This window comes from Mya arenaria, chromosome 2, assembly GCF_026914265.1.
Source record: "Mya arenaria isolate MELC-2E11 chromosome 2, ASM2691426v1".
In the NCBI taxonomy this organism is placed as follows: Eukaryota; Metazoa; Mollusca; class Bivalvia; order Myida; family Myidae; genus Mya; species Mya arenaria.
Genome location: NC_069123.1, coordinates 34213999 through 34233940, shown reverse-complemented (window position 1 = coordinate 34233940; position 19942 = coordinate 34213999). Strand labels below are relative to the sequence as shown.

Sequence of the window (19942 nt, the reverse complement as noted above, 5' to 3'; positions counted from 1 at the left end):
CTTCGGGACGTACGTACGTACGTACGTACGTACGTACGTACAAGGGCAACCCTATATGCCGACGTACGTACGTACGTACGTACGTACGGACAAGGGCAACCCTATATGCCGCCACTTTGTGGGGGCATAACAACGTATTTTATGTATTGCAACATATTTATAAAAAGATAAAGTCAATTGAATCAAATGAATATTTTCAATGTACTTTCTTTCCCGCGGTAAGTGGACTTTTCATCTTACTCCAACAAGTGAGGAGTATGGTTGATTCTCTTCGTGACTGAAATCAACATTTTTAAACACTTGGTGTATTTCAAATCTAGTCCATATAAACATCCCCTTTAGATTCTTTGACGATTGCATTTTCCATGGGAGATCACTGCGTAGGATAATCATACAAGTGTTGTTTAGCCACACTGTGGTTTCAATAATGTCAGGGGCGTAGCTACCCCTCTATTCATGTGGATTCATAAATGTGCTGGGGGGTTCGGGGGCATGCCCCCCTCAGAAAATTTTGAAAACCATGGTGCAATCTAGTGCATTCTGGAAAATAACCAGTTTTTGGATCATGTAGTCAAGTTCGCATACTGCTACTTCAGTGTTTTGTTTTTCAGAACCATGTTTTTTTCAGCCGCGTATTCACGTATAGGTGGCTACACGCCTGTATGTTGTGCATATGAATGTATAATTTGGTTTATATGATGCATCCTTAATGTAACACCTCCTTGCTGCTACACCAATAGAAACTTCATTGAATATTAGCAGTAAAAGAACTAGCACTGACGTTTCCAATTTTCGTCTGGGTCATTTAAATAATAGAAAACAAATTACAAGATAAACAAATTTGTTTTGACTTCTTTAATGAATTATATAAACACATTGTACAAACATATCATGACACTTTTAAACAAAAAGTATGGCTGTCAATTAAACAGTATGCTAGCTTTAAAGATTGAGGCAAACCATTGGAATTTTACAGCGGACTTAAAAAGGTGTATTTAAAGCTGCAATCTCACTAATTGATCGTTTTGACTACCGGCACTCTTTTATTGTTGGTCTATAAATAGACCATTTTTTGCATAGACCCAATTTTAAGTGATATAAGACTTCTGAAATAAGATCAGATTGCATTTTGTCATATTTATGGCTAAAATGATGTTTTATGGGTATAGTAGCATTACGAACAATTTAATGTAAATGAACTTTTCGGCAGTCTTACCAAACATTTTTGATTGGTTCTATTGTGAATTATCTAATATGACTGAATTAAAGGAATGATAACCAAATCAGCTTTTGAGACAAAATTTTTAAAGTGTCTAAAATGACAATCTGTGAAAGTGCAGCTTTAAGTTTTGATCATTTACACATTGTTAAATTATAAATAACTGTTTAAAAGGTCTCATGTACAAAATAAGATAATAATTTTCATACAAATATCTAAAATTGATTAAAATAATAAAGTACCATTAACATATTTCTTAATAGTGCTGTTTCTCAACTGACAAAACCATTCAAAGCCATCATTTCAACTATGAAGTTATTTTTAACTTTCAACTTTTTTTATAGCATATATGCAACAAAATATACCAAAAATACAAGCCATGAACAATATGATTGTTCAACTTGCATTGTCCTTGACCTTTTAAAATGACCATTTTCCTGTTCTGTCTATTTGTAAGTTGTGCCCTGGGGAATGAAGTATGACTGTATGAATCACAAAAAGCAATAAAAACACTAAAAAAAATCCCCCATTCCCCCTGTAATTTCTAATACAGCAGTAAAATCAAGCAATGTTCAAGATTGATTGTGCTGCCAAATCAAAAACATGTTTGCCAAAACATTTAGAGCTGCATTCTCACAGATATACCGTTTTAACAACTTTTGTTTTGTCTTGGAATGAGCAAATTTTTGCGTAAATATCAGCAAACCAATGGTAAAAGATTGCTGACAAAACATCAAATCCCAGATTTCATATTTCCTTCGAAGATTAATGTTACTAACGGTTTAAGAAAAGTGCATAAAACATCAATGTTTTAACTTAAATAAAAAAGTCTGCAATTGAATTTTTTGTCAGTAGTCTTATATTACTGGTTTCCATGCATTTTTCGCAAAGACTGGATGGTACCAATCCAAAACAAACAAGAGGCCCAAAAGGGCCTATGCTCTACTGGCTGGGTTTGTGTGGTCAACATCACTGTTTTCGAAAAGAACCAACCCCTTATGGGTATCTGAATACTCAAAACTGAAGACTGTATCATATTCGCAAGCATTTATTACAAAATAGCATTTTTTATACTATCAAGGCCCATCATCTAATAATTTCAAGGCCAATAATCCAGGAAACATGGGCAGATCAGGTTTTTGAAAGGAACTGAGCTCTAATGGATATACTGGACAAGTTTCATCAAGATACAATCAAAACTGAAGACTGTATCGTGTTACCGAGCAATTGTTTACTGACACACTATTTTTTTTTATTATCAAGGCCCATAATCTTGGCATGCATGGGCAGATCTGGCTGGTTTTCGAAAGGAACCGAGCTCATATGGATATGTAGATACTGTACAAGTTTCATTGAGATACAATCAAAAAGGCTGTATCATGTTAACGAGCAATTGCCTACTGACACACTGATTTTTGTATACTATCAAGGCCCATAAACTAGGCATACATGGGCGGATCTGGCTGGTTTTCGAAAGGAACTGTAGGCTGTATCATGTAAACGAGGATTGTTTACAGATGCACATACTACGTACACATTACCATCGCATAAGCTCTTCTGGCCTTTGGCCAGTAGAGCTAAAAATGAAAACAGTTGTCAAAACATCCAAAGTGTGAGAGTGCATCTTTAACATTTGAAAGTAACTCTGTTTGCCTCATGCCCCTAAACAAGGTTTAATCATATTATATGAGCAGTGGGCTTGTCCCTGTATTTTTTATTGTATGATTGCAGTAATGGATACTGGTCTCATTACCTTCTGACAATTTTTCATCAATTTTAAGGAAACAGAAAACACATATTAAGCTCATATCACGCTGTACAAATTTAATCTATTTCATTACGTTGAGAAATAGTCCCTAAAAATATTAATTGTGGAAACATATCTTATCTAAATACATACAGGAAATGGTGACATCATTTACCAATTTAGTATGAAAAATGCAGTTTCCTGATATTTGAATAGTGGTTCTTTATTTAAGCATCTCAATTCATTCAACATACACATAGTATGTATCAAGTTTCAAAGGAAACCAAATCATTGTAACAATTGTTTTCAAAGCAAATATTCACACTCTTGACAAACTTCTCTTCCTAGTTTCAACCTTGAGACTTTTTGATGAGTCTGCACCTTCCCTCCTCTTATACAGTGGCTTCAAGCAATAAAGCTAAAAGCTCAAGTTGAGCAGCTGGTGAACAAGACTGCTGTGTTGATAGTTAGTTGACAAACTGCACACTTGATGCCATAAATCATGTCCATCAACCTCTAGAATAAAGAAATGACGCAGCACAGAATTGATTTCAATTGGACCTCTCTGTACTTTCATCCCCTAAGGCCTTGTTGTAGTCAAAGACTATGTCTTAGTGTGCAGTGCGTGATCTTGAGAAGCCTAAATCTGCTCGTCTGAGGAAGTAAGTCTGGCAGAGTGTGAAACTCCTGTCTACTCATATGCTATACGCCTGTGATCTATGTCTTCTTGTTTGTGCCCAACCATCACCTGAAGAGAATTTAGAGGAAGTTAGTGCTTGACTACAAGTTAATGTGACAAAACAAGGTCTTTTATTTATGCCACCAAGATCTAGTATTCCAAGTGTCATATCTTGTATGTTAACTCAAAGCAATTGAGCATAAACTGTTTGGTAATTTATTTTAAGTCACTGCTTCCACTTATACTATCAGTAATATTGAACATGAACCGACTGACCCAAATATATTCTAAATATTTTTATGTGCAGAAACCATAATCCTATTAACCCAAAAGTAATCCAATTGTATGTCTTCATAAACATTTTACAACAATATTTGTCAATTTAACTCAAATATTGATTATTGTTTTTTTGTCAGACAAACACAGAGATGGCCCTATATATATTGCTCACCTGATTTGAGAAAGGATTCTAAATTAGTTATTGTTTGAACACTTACTGGACACTTTCGGTCTGACTTTATAATGCAGCTGGTGAAAATATTAAATGTCCCTTTATAATGGGCTTACAAAAACATAAAAAAAAATGTATTTGTTTAAAAATTACAAAGGGCCATAATTCTTACAAAATAAGTTTGTATTGAGCAGAATAAAAAGGCTTTGCCTAAAATACAACCTCAGAACTATATTTACAAGTAAAACAAAAAAATCTACAACTTGAAATATGTTTGCTATATCTGGTTTTGAGAGAGAATGATCAGAAGAAAACATCACACATTCACAATCATATTAAAAAATAATTAGGTTTTTTTTTTTAATAAATTCTATTTCAAAAACACTGCAAAAGACAAGACACTTACATTCAATTTCTTGATTTAATACATTGATGATTATCAATTCTCATGAAGCGAGATGGGTCTTACACTCTAACCAGTGCAACTTGCATGTTCTTAGTTGCTCAGTTATTACCTTTTTTAAATTTCTCCTCTTGATCTGAGCCACGCCAAAATGATGGGAGATGCTTTTGTTGTCTTTTCCATCAGAAAGTATAGCACCTCTGTGTTTCTGTTTATCTCCTGAAACAGTAATAGTGTATTAATAATAATAACAATAATAATAATTAGTGACTTTTATTGGAATTATTTTCACCGCTTGTGCCTTGCACATTGGGGAACAAAATTGACTCTCGGAAAAATACAAATTGGACAGGCCAACATCGATAATATATTGGTAAAATATACATATTTTATTTATAACAGTATGCAGTTGTTGTTTTTTCAAATCCTACATAATTATATTATCAATGATATTTCATAATACAATATAAGTTATATAAAAATTGAAATAACATGGCATAGTTGTTGACAGAACATGAACAAATAAATGTGTAAGACTACTACTTTATGGGGTGTAAATAACTCAGGGCTATATTTCACTTTAGGGACATTTGAACACTTTTGGTGAAGATCCACTACCACACCCACTAATCCCCCCCTTCTGAAACCATATTTTTTATGGATCAACATATGGTAAAGGAATTTGACAGATGGTAACCTTAGGAACATTTCTGTGACATTATTTTGAAAACAGGCCAGCAGGATCTGAGGAGAAGATTTTTCCATTTAGACATATAGCGAAAAGTAGCTCCGCACCCTACAGCAAGTTTTTTTATGAATCAATATCCGGTGAAGAAAATTCATACAGGGTATTGAAACATTTTTTTTGCTTCATATGAAGATAACTTAACTAGCTCTTCATCATACTAAATAAAAATTAGCACAGTCTATGCCGCACACACAGAGCCCCGCATTTGATCTTTTACCAAAGTTTGATCGAGAGTTTAGTTTCTTGGCACACTATGACAAGTCTTTACAGGTATATTAAAGCTGCACTCTCACAGATTGATCGTTTTGAAAAAGTTTTTTTTTTTATCTTGGAATGAGCCACTTTATGCGAAAATGAATGGAAAGCAGTGATATAAGAGTGCTGACAAAAAATCAGATCACCGATTTTAATTTAAAAAATGGATACTTGTGCATTTTTCTTAAACTGTTAGTAATGCTTTATGCCATTAAAATTAGTTTAGTCAGATCTTATGTCAGCAGTCTTATATCACTTATAGCAGATATTTTGGCAAAAATTGGCTCATTCAAAGACAAAAAATAAAAGATTTGTCAAAATGGTAAATCCGTGAGAGTGCAGCTTTAAAGTGTTTGAGAAAAGTAATCATCTTATCAACACCGGTAAGAAAACAAATACAGGGCTCTTTGCAGCTGTATAGTCTGTCCTTTAGTTAATTCAAAATGGTGAAGAAAAATAAAAGTTGTCTTCTGTTTTAACTTTTAAGTCATTCAAAGGAATATTGCCTACTGTTGCAGCATTTGTGACTGCACATATCATGTGATATACACACACTGATATATAACAAAACCAAGTTCATTTGTCTCAGTATTTGCCAATTTTGGGCTTTCACTTCTTGAACATGTTTTGAGTTTTAGTGATCTGAATAGGCTAATGTTTTTTTATGACAATGATGCAGGTGATCTAAAACATATTTTTTTCATCAAAAGATCTAGGAATGAACAAAAAAAATTTGTGTGAAAAAACAACAGTTCAATTCATTTTTTTATGTAATTTAGTTAAAAACAAAACTTATTTAAAGTAACTATATATATCTCTATATAATTCTATTATTTATTCCACAGAATATATTCCAACAGCAAATTTTAATGATATGCTTTTTTCAACCATTCCAATTTATTTTGTCAATAAGATCATTTAAACTATTAGCAGGCAAATTGACTATATTTAATAAATATCAGTAGGAAAATGATCAACTAAGATCTTAATTATACACAGTAAAGACAGTTACCATGACAATACTTGGTGCTTTTAGATGAAGGCAAAGATAACAGTCAGAGAGTTGCTACTGAAAAATTTCTTATCAAAATTTGATCAGGGTCAGTAGCCTTCAATGATATATTGTCATGGACCTATAAACTATGGTTTATAGGTCTGTGATTTATGTATATTGAATTAAAAATAAATAAAAATGTACATTAATTTTACTATATTCTTCTTTATATCTTAAATTCTGAACAATACAATTTTATTGTTTTATATGTCACTGAATGCATGACTTGTGTTCTTTTTTAGTTGCTAAACTTTTAATACTAACATGCCACACATATATATTAATGTTTTATGCAGTTTTCTTAAATCGTTAGTAAGGCTTAAGCCATTAATTATTAATTTCTGACCGAAATATGCCAATCTTTGATGTTAGCTTTTGTCAGCAATCTTCAATCAAAATTTGCTTTTTCCAAGACAAAAATAAAAAAAAACAGTTGTAATATTGGTAAATCTGTGAGAGTGCAGCTTTAATTTATTATAATTTGGCGATTAATTCACGTTTACATATCATATATGTGTTTCAAGAAATGGAACTTGATTGAATATTTTAAATATCAAAATATATATTTGATAATCCTATTTGAGTGTCAACAATTATTAAAGTGTGTCAACGTTAATATACCATCCTCCACAGCTCCAACCCTGAAGAACACTCGCACAATATTGTCCCCCACCGCCACTTAGGAAAGTCCCAATAAAATTTAAAACATATTGACCTTAAAACTACTTGTGAATAATAATTTATAATTAATATACTGTCATTTAAACCTTAAAGTTGTTGAAATTATAATAGCTGCATTTTCCACATACTGATAAGTCATTTAAATAGCATAATTCTAGGCACCACCATACTTGTAAGTTTTCTTTTTCTAAGTCTAAATTTAAGTTACTATGAAATGGCCTTATTTATTGCTTTTCCTGTGTATTGAATGACTTCGTTCTTTGAAAAAAGGCCTTTTCATTGTTTTTATGATCCTTGTGGGAAACAGTGACACCATTCTGTGTATATCATAAACTTGTCAGACACTTTTAAATGTCCCCACAGTAGGACTGCAGAAAAAACCTTGACACTACCTAGTACAGAAAAGATGCTACACTAAATATTAAAAGTTGTAAATTTCTGGTTCTCAAGCTCTTCAAATTTGTTTAAATTATTACATATAGCTCGATATTTTTAGAATCATTCAATTTTTAAATTATTATCAAAGTGAAGAGTTTGATAAAGATTTAATATAATACTTTCAATCAATAGCCTTTTTGATACTATAAAATCTATTACTTTTATTATTTTTCCTCCAGAAACCATTCCCTTATATTATAAGAAATTGTTCAATGAGGGTATGATTAAGTAAAATCTCCTATTATAAAGAGTACCATATATATTCATAAAAGAAACACAACTTTCACTGCACTACAATTAAAAAGACAAAGCATTTGCAAAGCAAAGTAGAATATTAGGTCTCTGACTAACTGATACATTCACTTAATCATATGACTGAAAATTTTCTTTCTAAAATTTCTTTTTCTCAAGTTCTTCAACTTTCTTTAAAAATTCTAAAATGGAAAATATGACATATATATATCTGTACTTCAAGAATAAAAAAATAAATAAATAAATTCTTTTTCAGGTAAAGAGTATGATTTAGATTTGAATTTTAACAACTTTTTTATGTAAAATGTATTATTTTTCATTGCCTTCATTCTTAAAGCAAACCCCTTAAATTTCCATTTCCAAAATCTCCAATTATAAAGAATTCCATATTCATTACAGAAACACTGTCTGTTTCACTATTAACTAGTCTAATAAATAAGCAAAGCAATTATTTAAACATAAAATGAAATGATGATGTAATAAGAAATGCTAACAGCAATACGGGATTTTATTTACATTTAGAAATGGGATCAAAGATGACACTTGACATTCTAAATGAACGAGAATGCTTAGAAAATATACAGAAATATGGAAGAGTTTTGATTCTTAATGACACAAATTCAAAGTAATGTTCCTTTCTTGATTGGGTGGGACTAATTTAGCTCCGCCTAAAAATTGTTTTGTCATCAGATTAGGTATAACACACAATGTGATTGGATCAAAATCCTGATATATAATAAACTCTGAATGGAGGCATCCAATCAAAATCTAGTAATATTTCCATTTGTTTCCAATTGATTGCACCATCAGTGATTTACACAGTCAGTGATTTATGGCCTTTTAACTTGTAATGGTCAAGTGGCAAGTGCATATATGACTTATGTTAAATCATGTTTTAAGAGCTAATTAGAATTTTAAAGTCTAAGCTATGTGACAGAAAATTAATACCAAAATCTTTTTTTGAATTGTAGTAACTGATTCTTTTGGATTTTATGAGGTCAGACATTTTAAGATACATTTATATAGTATATTTAGTATCATTACAGTTTGTATAACTCTTAATATGTATCCGTCTTGCGGGTAAATTCCACATCAAATTCAATTCTTATGTGTTGACATATAAAAACAATATAATATTCAGTGGATATGTGTTGATCAAGCATTTAATAACATGCCACAAAGCAGAATATTTATGAGGTCATTTTTTTTTTACTTCAGACCCTGGGGCAAGTTTGGAGAGTTGCACAGAATGCTTATAGAACTAAAGTGTTGGGAATCAGTTCCTGTTTGCAGTGTGTGTAAACCACGTGATAAATTGCGTCATAAATGCTACGTCAGAAGGCAATATTTTGATTTAAAACAAGAGGGCCAAATGGCCCTGAATTGCTCACCTGTCATATATTGCACAGATTTTTTAAGTTTTCACTATAACACATATAGAGAAAACCCATCAGCCCCAGGGTGTGGCCAATTTTGACCCCAGGGCCATAATTTGAACAAACTTTGTAGAGGTCCACTAGACGATGAATCATGCCAAATATCTAAGCTCTAAGCCACGTAAGTTCAGAGGAGATGATTTTTGAAGTTTTCACTATAAACATATAGAGAAAACCCGTGACCCCCCAGGGGCCGGGGCCAATTTTGATCTCAGGGCCATAATTTGAACAATCTTTGTAGAGGTCCACTAGACGATGAATCATTCCAAATATCTAAGCTCTAGTCCAAGTAAGTTCAGAGGAAAAGATTTTTGAAGTTTTAACTATAAACATATAGAGAATACCCTAACCCCCCGGGGCGGGGCCAATTTTGACCCCAAGGCCATAATTTGAACAATCTTTGTAGAGGTCCACTAGACGATGAATCATGCCAAATATCTAAGCTCTAAGCAACGTAAGTTCAGAGGAGATTTTTGATTTTTTTTACTATAACCATATAGAGAAAACCCATGACCCCCCAGGGGGCGGGGCCAATTTTGACCCCAAGGCCATAATTTGAACAGTCTTTGTATAGGTCCACTAGACGATGAATCATGCCAAATATCTAAGCTCTAGTCCAAGTAAGTTCAAAGGAGAAGATTTTTGAAGTTTTCACTATAAACATATAGAGAAAACCCATGACCCCCCGGGGCGTGGCCAATTTTGACCCCAAGGCCATAATTTGAACAATTTTTGTAAAGGTCCACTAGACGATGAATCATGCCAAATATCTAAGGTCTAGTCCAAGTAAGTTCAGAGGAGAAGATTTTTGAAGTTTTAACTATAAACATATAGCAAATACCCATGACCCCCCGGGGTGGGGCCAATTTTGACCCCAGGGCCATAATTTGAACAAACTTTGTAGAGGTCAACTAGACGATGAATCATGCCAAATATCTAAGCTCTAAGCAACGTAAGTTCAGAGGAGATTTTTGATTTTTTTTACTATAAACATATAGAGAAAACCCATGACCCCCCAGGGGCGGGGCCAATTTTGACCCCAAGGCCATAATTTGAACAGTCATTGTAGAGGTCCACTAGACGATGAATCATGCCAAATATCTAAGCTCTAGTCCAAGTAAGTTCAAAAGAGAAGATTTTTGAAGTTTTCACCATAAACATATAGAGAAAACCCATGACCCCCCGGGGCGTGGCCAATTTTGACCCCAAGGCCATAATTTGAACAATTTTTGTAAAGGTCCACTAGACGATGAATCATGCCAAATATCTAAGGTCTAGTCCAAGTAAGTTCAGAGGAGAAGATTTTTGAAGTTTTAACTATAAACATATAGAAAATACCCATGACCCCCCGGGGTGGGGCCAATTTTGACCCTAGGGCCATAACTTGAACAAACTTTGTAGAGGTCCACTAGACGATGAATCATGCCAAATATCTAATCTCTAGACCAAGTAAGTTCAGAGGAGAAGATTTCTTAAGTTTTCACTATAAATATATAGAGAAAACCCATGACCCCCCGGGGCGTGGCCAATTTTGACCCAAGGGCCATAATTTGAACAATCTTGGTAGAGGACTATTTGGTGATCCTAACTACCAAATATCAACGGCCTAAGCTTTGTGGTTTGGGAGAAGAAGATTTTTAAAGTTTTTCCTTTTGGTTGCCATGGCAACCAGAGTTCTGCATGGAATTGAATTCTTTGAACAACTTTGATAGAAGACCACCCAAAGGACATCCCTATGAAGTTTTATTAATATTGGCCAAGCGGTTAAGGAGGAGATGTCTTTTAAGTAAATTGTTGACGGACGACACACGATGCATGCCGGACAAAAGGCGATCACTAAAGCTCACCTTGTCACAAAGTGACAGGTGAGCTAAAAAGACTTTAAGCAAAGATAACTTTACTATTTCTTCACCATTTTAAATGAAACAAAGCGCAGTCTACGCCACCTACGGAGCCTTGCTTTCGGCCATTTACCAGAGTTTGATTGCAAGTTTAATTGCTTTAAACACTTCGACAAACCTTTTCACAATACGGCCGTCGGACGGAGCACTGTCAAAACATGATTTTGAAAACGGGCGAAGCGTTTGATGAAACTAATGACTTTATCAAATGTCGGTAATAAAACAAATGCAGGGCTCTTTAAGCGGCATAGACTGCCCTTTGTTTCATTTATAATGGTGGTGTAAAAGAAAAGGTATCTTTAATTTAAGTGTTCATTTTAAGCAAAATGTTGCCTTCCGACGTAGCATATATGACGTAATTTATCACGTGGTATACACACACTGGTTTGACTATTGGTAATCAGTTCAAATCACGTTACTGTTTATTAATAGAAGAAATATTTTTTGACAATACCTGGTACCGTTCTTGTAATTTTATTCTTGTACAAAAACTCATCATCCTTTACTCTACTTATGTTAGGTAAAGGATTGAAAATATCTAGTTAGTGTATTTTATGGAATTATTTTTACCACCTGTACAATACAATTTGGGAAAAAAAGTTGACATTGGGAAAAATACAAAATCAGGCTTAAATATCTAATTTAGATTTTAATGGCAAAATATATCATCGAAATTGGAGTTCGGGATGAACAAGCCTGAATTATTACTCTATTGCTTGGCATATTTTTTTTTCAAGCCCTGCTATATTAAATTCAGAATTAGAACAAGCCCCGATGACATAATTTTCACCAGTGCATGATTGTGGGCTTGTGCTAAAATATTCTATATACTACATGTTTTAAAGATTTTTATGCATATATTATTTTGTTAATTTATAGTAAGTCTTTTCAAGATTTTTTATTCATTAATGTTATGAAATCTCCACTTATCAAATTTGGAAATCATAAAATATGGTGAAAAATGGACAAGTTTTCACTAGGGAAGAAGGCAGTAAGGCAGTAAATTTCACCAAAAAAAACCCACTATTAATGTTGTTGTTGCTTTAGCCATATTGTTAATGATTACAACTGAACAAAATTGACAAGATGAAAGAAGAAAAACTGATTTCAGGAACATACCAGTTATTTTTTCATTATAATTGATCATCAGAACATCACTAATTAGTATAGTCTATCTATATCATTATTAAAAAAAAAGAACATGGAAATTATATTGATATAGTATATGAAAAATATTACTTGAAACTTAATGAAATCTCAAAACGCTGAAGTATAAGCAATAGTGTTGTGCCGAAGATCAGTTATAATCGACAATTGATCGGAAAGGCCTTCATCAGCGACAATCGATAGTGAAATTTGAACAATCGATTATAGAAACAAGAGATGTAACCACTACCGACTACCAGTTAAAAGATTGTCTTGAAAATATATTTTGTTTCTGGTCAATACATGTTAATGTTGAAATGTTCATGTGGTACTATGTTGTGTTATCTAGTCATATTATCATGTCAGTAGCTCACTACAGTACCTTATTACAAATTTTCTTTGTAATTTAACTGCAAAAGGATTGGTTCTCAACATCACACTTTTGTGGTTTTAAAATGTTACCGGTATTGTTTACTTCTTAAATCATGTAATAATTTAGTTTTCTCAGTTTTCTGAAAGAAAATGTTCTTGTAAAACACAGAATATTCAACTGTTTGTTTTACTTGTTACTGACTGATTATCAAAACGAAATTGATATTTTTCTTTGTGTTTACTTTACACATGTATTCAATACCCTACACAAAATTTAGAGCCTGCAGTCTCATGATCTGTAATAGTAACTTGTAAACACTAAAGTATAGTTGCGTTCTGAATAAATAATGTAATTTATACAAATAAATGTACAAATAATATTGTAAGGGAACATTTTTTCTTAAACTGGTTCATGTAGTTTATCTATATGCCTTATATATGATGACCTAAGATAGTTAAATAATGATTAAAACGATTAATAATCGATCATTGATTGTTTTCATAAACCGAAAAGTATTTCAGTCCGATTCCCAACACTAATAAGCAATAAAAACAGTCAATTGTATATATATAATATATATCAACATCTACAGATACTTAGCCATAAGTTTTCAATTTTGGATAATATTAACAAAATTAGAATTGCATACCTTCTTGTGTACATCTGTTTAATAAAATGAATAATTTTCCTTTATCATTAAGTAAAACAGTTTTTAAAATAACAATTGAAGGATTAAAATTTTGAGCTACTAATTGCATTACCATAGATCTACTCAAATTTTGACACTTTTTAAAGAATAACCAATAATAATTTCCAAATCTTCAAATGTAAAAGATCTACAGCATTCTTCCAAAATGGAAATATTTCATACTTGACTGAGTTCTTATTGAAAAATTGTCCTGAGGTAAAATGGTATTATTAAAACATGTGCTAACAATATTCCCAAATAATTTGGTACAGTATGACAAACAAATAAGCACATGATTGTGAAGAATCACTGTTTCTATGTACAATTGACTGGTGCAATAGTTAGCAATAGACTTGGCGTCAATTGAATTTAGTTTGAAGGATAAACAATAACACTTTTTTACCTTTTTTTTTCAAAAAAATGATTGCAGTCAATTGTAACCATGAACTCCCCAGGTCCGGGGAATAGTGGGATTTTCGGTTCAGCCAACCCCGGCTTTATAAAGCTACAATAATTAGCAATCAGGGATACTTTTTTATTATTTTGACATTTGTTATTAAAGTTAACCTGGGAGGAAAAGTACGCCCGGTGTGGGGCTCGAACCCACGACCGCCGGAACACTAGCATGGCGCTCTAACCAACTGGGCTACCCGGGTGGGCGGCTGGTTCTAACCGACACTAACTACATTATGTATCCCTGTCTCGAGTCTGCCATAGTCTAAAAATCTTCAAAAGACTGAAGGCCATTTAGGTGGACTAACCCCCGCTTAAATTCCTTCCCTGCAGGAATGAACTGATGGTAAAATGTCCTCGCACCAAAGGGAACCTAGGTTACGCCCATTCCCGAGGAAATTTTGCGGGGGAAAAGCAGACAAAGCTTTGCGGAGTAATGTCACTATGTGGGGGGGGGGGCATACCTGTGCGTGATCAAAAATAACAAACAATTCTTATCATTTAAACCATCATGAAAACAAACGGCATTTAGACTTACCATACAGTTGTCTTCAATAAGTCCATAGCCCAAAATTTTATGATTGTCCATTTCAATCCATTTTTACACGAATGTTCGTCTGAGGTCACCGGAGTAGGTCCTACTTGATTTGATGCTAAACCGGTTTAAGAAAATGTTCGTCTCCTACGCAGTAACCTCCCCTACTGTACAGTAGCAAATATAAAATCCATCACAAAATCTTCGCCTAACTCTCATAAATGTCACCGTGACTTATGTGATTTAAAAATATGTTAATATTTAATCAACGTGTTTAACGATATTCATCTTTGAAACATTATTACAGTATCTTTATCCTCCATTCACAAACACGTGGACATGATATTGATAAGCAAAGTACATGCGTATATTTGATAAACGAACAAAAACATGCAAACAGGTAGCAGGATGAAACAATATGAACAATATCATTCCTAATGCTTAGAACGTATACTTGATCAAAGATAATGTCATTCAAGACATGAGTTTTTAAACTATCATGAATTGCGTGAAGGGCTATACACTTTTGCAAAAAAATACCACTTGCAATAGTATTTGGATATATTTACTTCTTATTTATCAATGTAAAGCTATCATTCAGTTATGGCAGGTGTTCAATGTAACTGAGCACAATTTAAGAGTGTAAACGAATTTCGTCACTGCTTTTAGCTACAGCTCCTAAACCCTGACAATAAGTGAACCGAGATAATGGCTCCTTTTCAAAGAATCATTTGAAATGGATGAATTCTGAAACAAAGAATGATTGTTGAGCTTATTTTTTTACGAAGTATTAAGTCAATACACAATGTTATAGAACATTTATAAATAATATCACTGACTTATAAATAATTGTTTAACCTATACTGGTAATAGGTTCGTGATAGTGCTATCATACATATATGTACCCATTTCATATGACAAGAAAAATAACATACCGTGAGTGATGGAAACGAAATAATAAAAAGAAGCCACTTTTGCATAGGATAAAAGATACACATCGAAAGGTTTTTTTCTTTAAATTGGAGTGATCAAATTAAGTTTGTCACTAAGTCAACATAGTTTAATGTACCTACTGACAATATAAGATGGTGTTCTCTAACCTATTCGATTAACTGAAAGACACAAATTGAGCCCACCAGGAAATGAAAATTAGTAAGTTATTCTTTTTAAAAGTATTTAATATTTTCGAGCATCTAGGACCAGAAGGCTTCAGAAAAGGATAAATAATTCGCAAATCTAACGCAGTTGTATTTAAGATCACTGTTTTAGATTGCACACAACGTCACAAGTGAAAACACCGATGTAATACTCGAAATCAGGTAACATCTTGCAATGTTATTTTCTTGAATAATCTACAATATTAAATTAATGAGCAATAATATCATAACATGTATATATCACAACTTTATTTCTCCCCAGCAGATGTTATACGGTGAAAGTCTCCAACTGGTGATTCCTCCAACTTCTGTGATCACCAACTTCTGTGAACTCCAATTGGTGGCTTTTATCTATAGAAATTGACTGTGGAATTCTCCAATTGGAATTTTTCCCAATTGGAGAGCCGTTTTTACAAAATCATAATTTTTGATTATTTATTAGATTTTAATTATGTTTATGAATCTAGTACTACAGACATACATAGAAATGTAATTTTCTGTTCCAAATTGTAATACTAAAATTACTCTCTTTTCACATCCCAAATCATCTCTTTTATACTAATTTGTACTAATTTGTTGTCTACCTATGACAGCTTTACAACCACAGGAATACACGTTTTTGTAATTAACATGACCATTTTGTACATTTGTACCAGGTCGGCTGTCAACCATCTTCATATTCAAATGACAATCAAATATGCCCTACATTACTAAACATGCAATATGTAGACACATATCCATTTAATTAAATCTTAATTATATCTTAATTATAACGTATTACGTCACATTCTATAGTATTAAACTCTGTTACGTGACATTCGTCCCTTTTTTATCAAGATTTTTAAGAAAATCTTTGCGTCAACCCCAAACAATGGTTATAATTGAATAGATAAATAAAATCGTAAGAAACTATGTTTCTCAACCCCAAACCGGTAAATAATAAAGAAATAAAAAAGTAATTCCGACAAAAAAAAAGATACGCAAAAGAAAATCTGTGCCTAAATCCCAAACAATGATGATCAAGTTGTATTTTCGACAAAAAATACGCAAAAGAAAATCTGTGCCTAAATCCCAAACAATGATATCAAATTGTATAGATACGTATAGATACCGTCCCTTTTTAATGCAAGATTTTCTTTTCGTAAGCAATAGAAAGTAAACTGACACGTTATTTGTCAAAATGTCTGACATAATATAGACTAATTGGTAATTAGCCCTCAGGTAATTAATAAACATAGTTAACAATTAGAAAATAACACTGCAGATTAAGTACAAGTAATTAACACTGACAGGACTGTTGTCAAATTTGGTATTTAGTCAATGTTTTATGTAGCACTGCTTTTCATGTTATCATTCTGAAAACAGGGAATCATCGTTGTTGTTGTTGCTGCTGCCTTGTTGTTGTAGATGTAGAGTTTATAGCCAAGGGGTTGTTTGATTGTAGAATGTCCCCACCGACTTGAAATGTTCTGCCATTATACGACTGCTAATTCTTGAAGTGTACTTAGATAGATGTGTGCAAGTGTTCATGTTATTGAAGATGCTAACGATCTCAAGTTGGTGTTGTCCATCACACAGGAATCATCACGGTCCTAAAGACTTGATCATGTGACGTCAAGCCGAGCACAGGTCATACGAGAATGTGTGCTTAGCTCCTCTGAAAACAATCGTTCTTTTAAGAGATACCGAGTTTGATTTGAAAGAAAAATGCAGAAATTACGGTATTTTTACCTCATGAGACGAAAGTAAATCTTTAAGCAATCATCAATCATTTAATATGTATGCGTTTTCAGCTATTAAATACACGGTTACAATCCTGTTATCAGTAATGTATATTTACCATAAAACAGCATCCGGTATAAGTTTGCAAATCCGGTTTACTTGCAAACTTAGTTTTTTTATTATCTTAGATATCAACTTCAAAAGCGACACATAGAAAGTTTGCCCATTAAATAAGAAATATTTTAAGCAAAATTAAAAAAAAAGTTTTAAGAAATATGAAAATTTTAATTCCAAAATTGATTTCTCCCGTTGGCCACCAATTGGATTTTAGGTCCCCCGCGGGGTTTTGGCAAACTCCAATTGGAGAATTTTCCATATGAGCCGAAACGGGGGAAAAAATCAGCAATTTGAAAAAAATCAAATATTACAATTTGGAACAGAAAATTACATTTCTATTTATGTTTTGAGTACTAGAGTTATTAACTTTATTAAAATCTAAAAAAAAATCAAAAATTATGATTTTGTAAAAACGGTTCTCCAATTGGAGAAATTTCCAATTGGAGAATTCCACAGTCAATTTCTATTGATAAAATTCACCAATTGGAGAATACAGAAGTTGGAGAACACAGAAGTTGGAGAAATCACCAGTTGGAGATTTCCACAGTATTACAGCTGCTGGGTTAAAAAAAAGTTGGGATATATACATGTCATCATATAATTGCTAATTAATTTAATATTGATAGAATATTCAAGAAAATAACAAATGCAAGATGTTAGTTGTTACCTGATTTCGCGTATACCATCGGCATTTTCAACTTGTGTGTAATCTAAAGCAGTTTTATTATATACAACTGCGTCAGATGTGTAGTTTTATTATTCCTTTTCAGAAAACTGTTTTATCAAAATGCATATTTCACTAATAAATCTAAAAAATCAAACTGTTTGCTTAATTTTGCATTTTCCAAAGATACTTCCTGGTGGTACTTGGTTATAATATTGAAATTTTAATCGACTTTAAGGTTAGAGAACACTGAATGTATTCCTTAAGACCACTCGGTCAAGGATTACCCGTGAAAGCGCAAGCACTTGCTTCAAACAGGGTCCTTTAATTATTTTTCAAAGCACCGATGAAGGGGTACAACTTTCATTGGTTAAATCTAACTAAAATAAACAAGCTCGATTTTGCTAAAGGTGATTAGCTGATAAAATCACTCTCTAGTCCGTTTCCTGGCTAGAAACTGTTACTGTGTCATTTTTGAGAGGCCATCCATGAGATAGTAGCCCTGGTAGGGATCGAACCCACATAGTCATGGGTAAGAAGCAGAAACCTACACCACTAAACCACTTTCATCCTTAAAGTACCGAGAGGCAGGCATCACGCGGCAAAGGGATCGAGCTAAATGGACCATGGAATGAACCCACGACTACGACTTCAATAGGCTACGCCTTAACCAATAGGCTACGGAGACGGTATTAATGCATGTACTCAATTGCAGATTCAGTGGGGGGGGGGGGGTCAGTCGTCCGTTTATACATTCTTAGTCAATATCGGGGAAAATACAATATTAAGATAAAAATGCCCTATTTCGGACTGTAAATTAGAGGAGTACACCTACCCCGGCCCAACATTTTAAGCCATTCAATTTCTGTTCTGAAGGAGGGGCGGATGTGGAAAGATTGAGCCAATGAGTTTCTGTAATCAGAATTGTTGTTTCATAATGTTATAGTTCCTTTAAACAGTTTAAACGTTTTAGGACATCGAAATAAACAGACGCATGTTCAGTTTAAACATACTCTGTATACAACGTTCTCGTACTCCAGTGCGATGATGCTATGCATTATATTTATCATCCGACCTCTGATGAACAGGAATGACGACGTTTAAAAGCTATTATTTATACAATTATGATCATCTGACTGACTATCTGCCAAAACTTTTCTGTTTAAAGAGACTCTCTCATGTTTTAACACCAGACATATTTTTTTCTCGTAATGCATCTGAACACTTATATTTATTTTACTCCTTGGTACTGAATTTGCAGAAATAATAGTAACCAGGTTGATTTTCTTTTATACTTCAATTGCATTTTTAAAAAAAGATGGGAGCAAGCCCATGCCGGTGCAGATAACACATACTCGAAGATTATGTCAATCAATTGATTGTGCAACAGCCTTTTGTTGAATCGTGTTTGTAACGCATTTCAAAATTTTGGACTTCAAAGACTATATATTTTAGCACATATCAACATTTAGGGTTCCAGCCATCAATAGCTTAGCTTTAACACTTAGTTTGACTCACAATACTTTATTTCGTAATAACAAGCTATAAAATCCAAGTAAAAGATGCATTTTCAAAACCCTGTACGCTTCACTTAAATTCACTCAAATACTCAAGTAAGAAAGATTTAAAAAAGTATGTCATAAACATATCCCTTTAGCGGCTGAGGAAGCCGGTCCAAACCATTCACTTACTAAAAAACTGAGTTTCTTAATATATAAATCTCTAATAAATTTGCCAAATAAAATTCAACATGGGTGAACAATTATAAAAAAAAACTAGAAATGTGTCCATAGGACACGGATGCCCCCACTTCGATTTTTTGT

The 19942-nt window shown here is 33.1% G+C and overlaps 1 long non-coding RNA gene across 2 annotated transcripts; it reads right to left on the bottom strand.

The window, feature by feature from the left end:
* Nucleotides 1-846: 846 nt before the first annotated feature.
* LOC128220970 (uncharacterized) lies at nt 847-18570 on the bottom strand. Of its 2 annotated transcripts, XR_008258865.1 has the most exons (5): nt 18123-18563; nt 15533-17273; nt 14463-14626; nt 4612-4718; nt 847-3714 (listed from the first exon to the last, which is right to left on the bottom strand). It is a non-coding gene; the product is annotated as an uncharacterized LOC128220970 (long non-coding RNA). The 2 variants fall into 2 exon arrangements; XR_008258864.1 differs by having other exon boundaries at nt 14463-17273; nt 18123-18570.
* Between the last annotated feature and the right edge of the window lie 1372 nt (nt 18571-19942).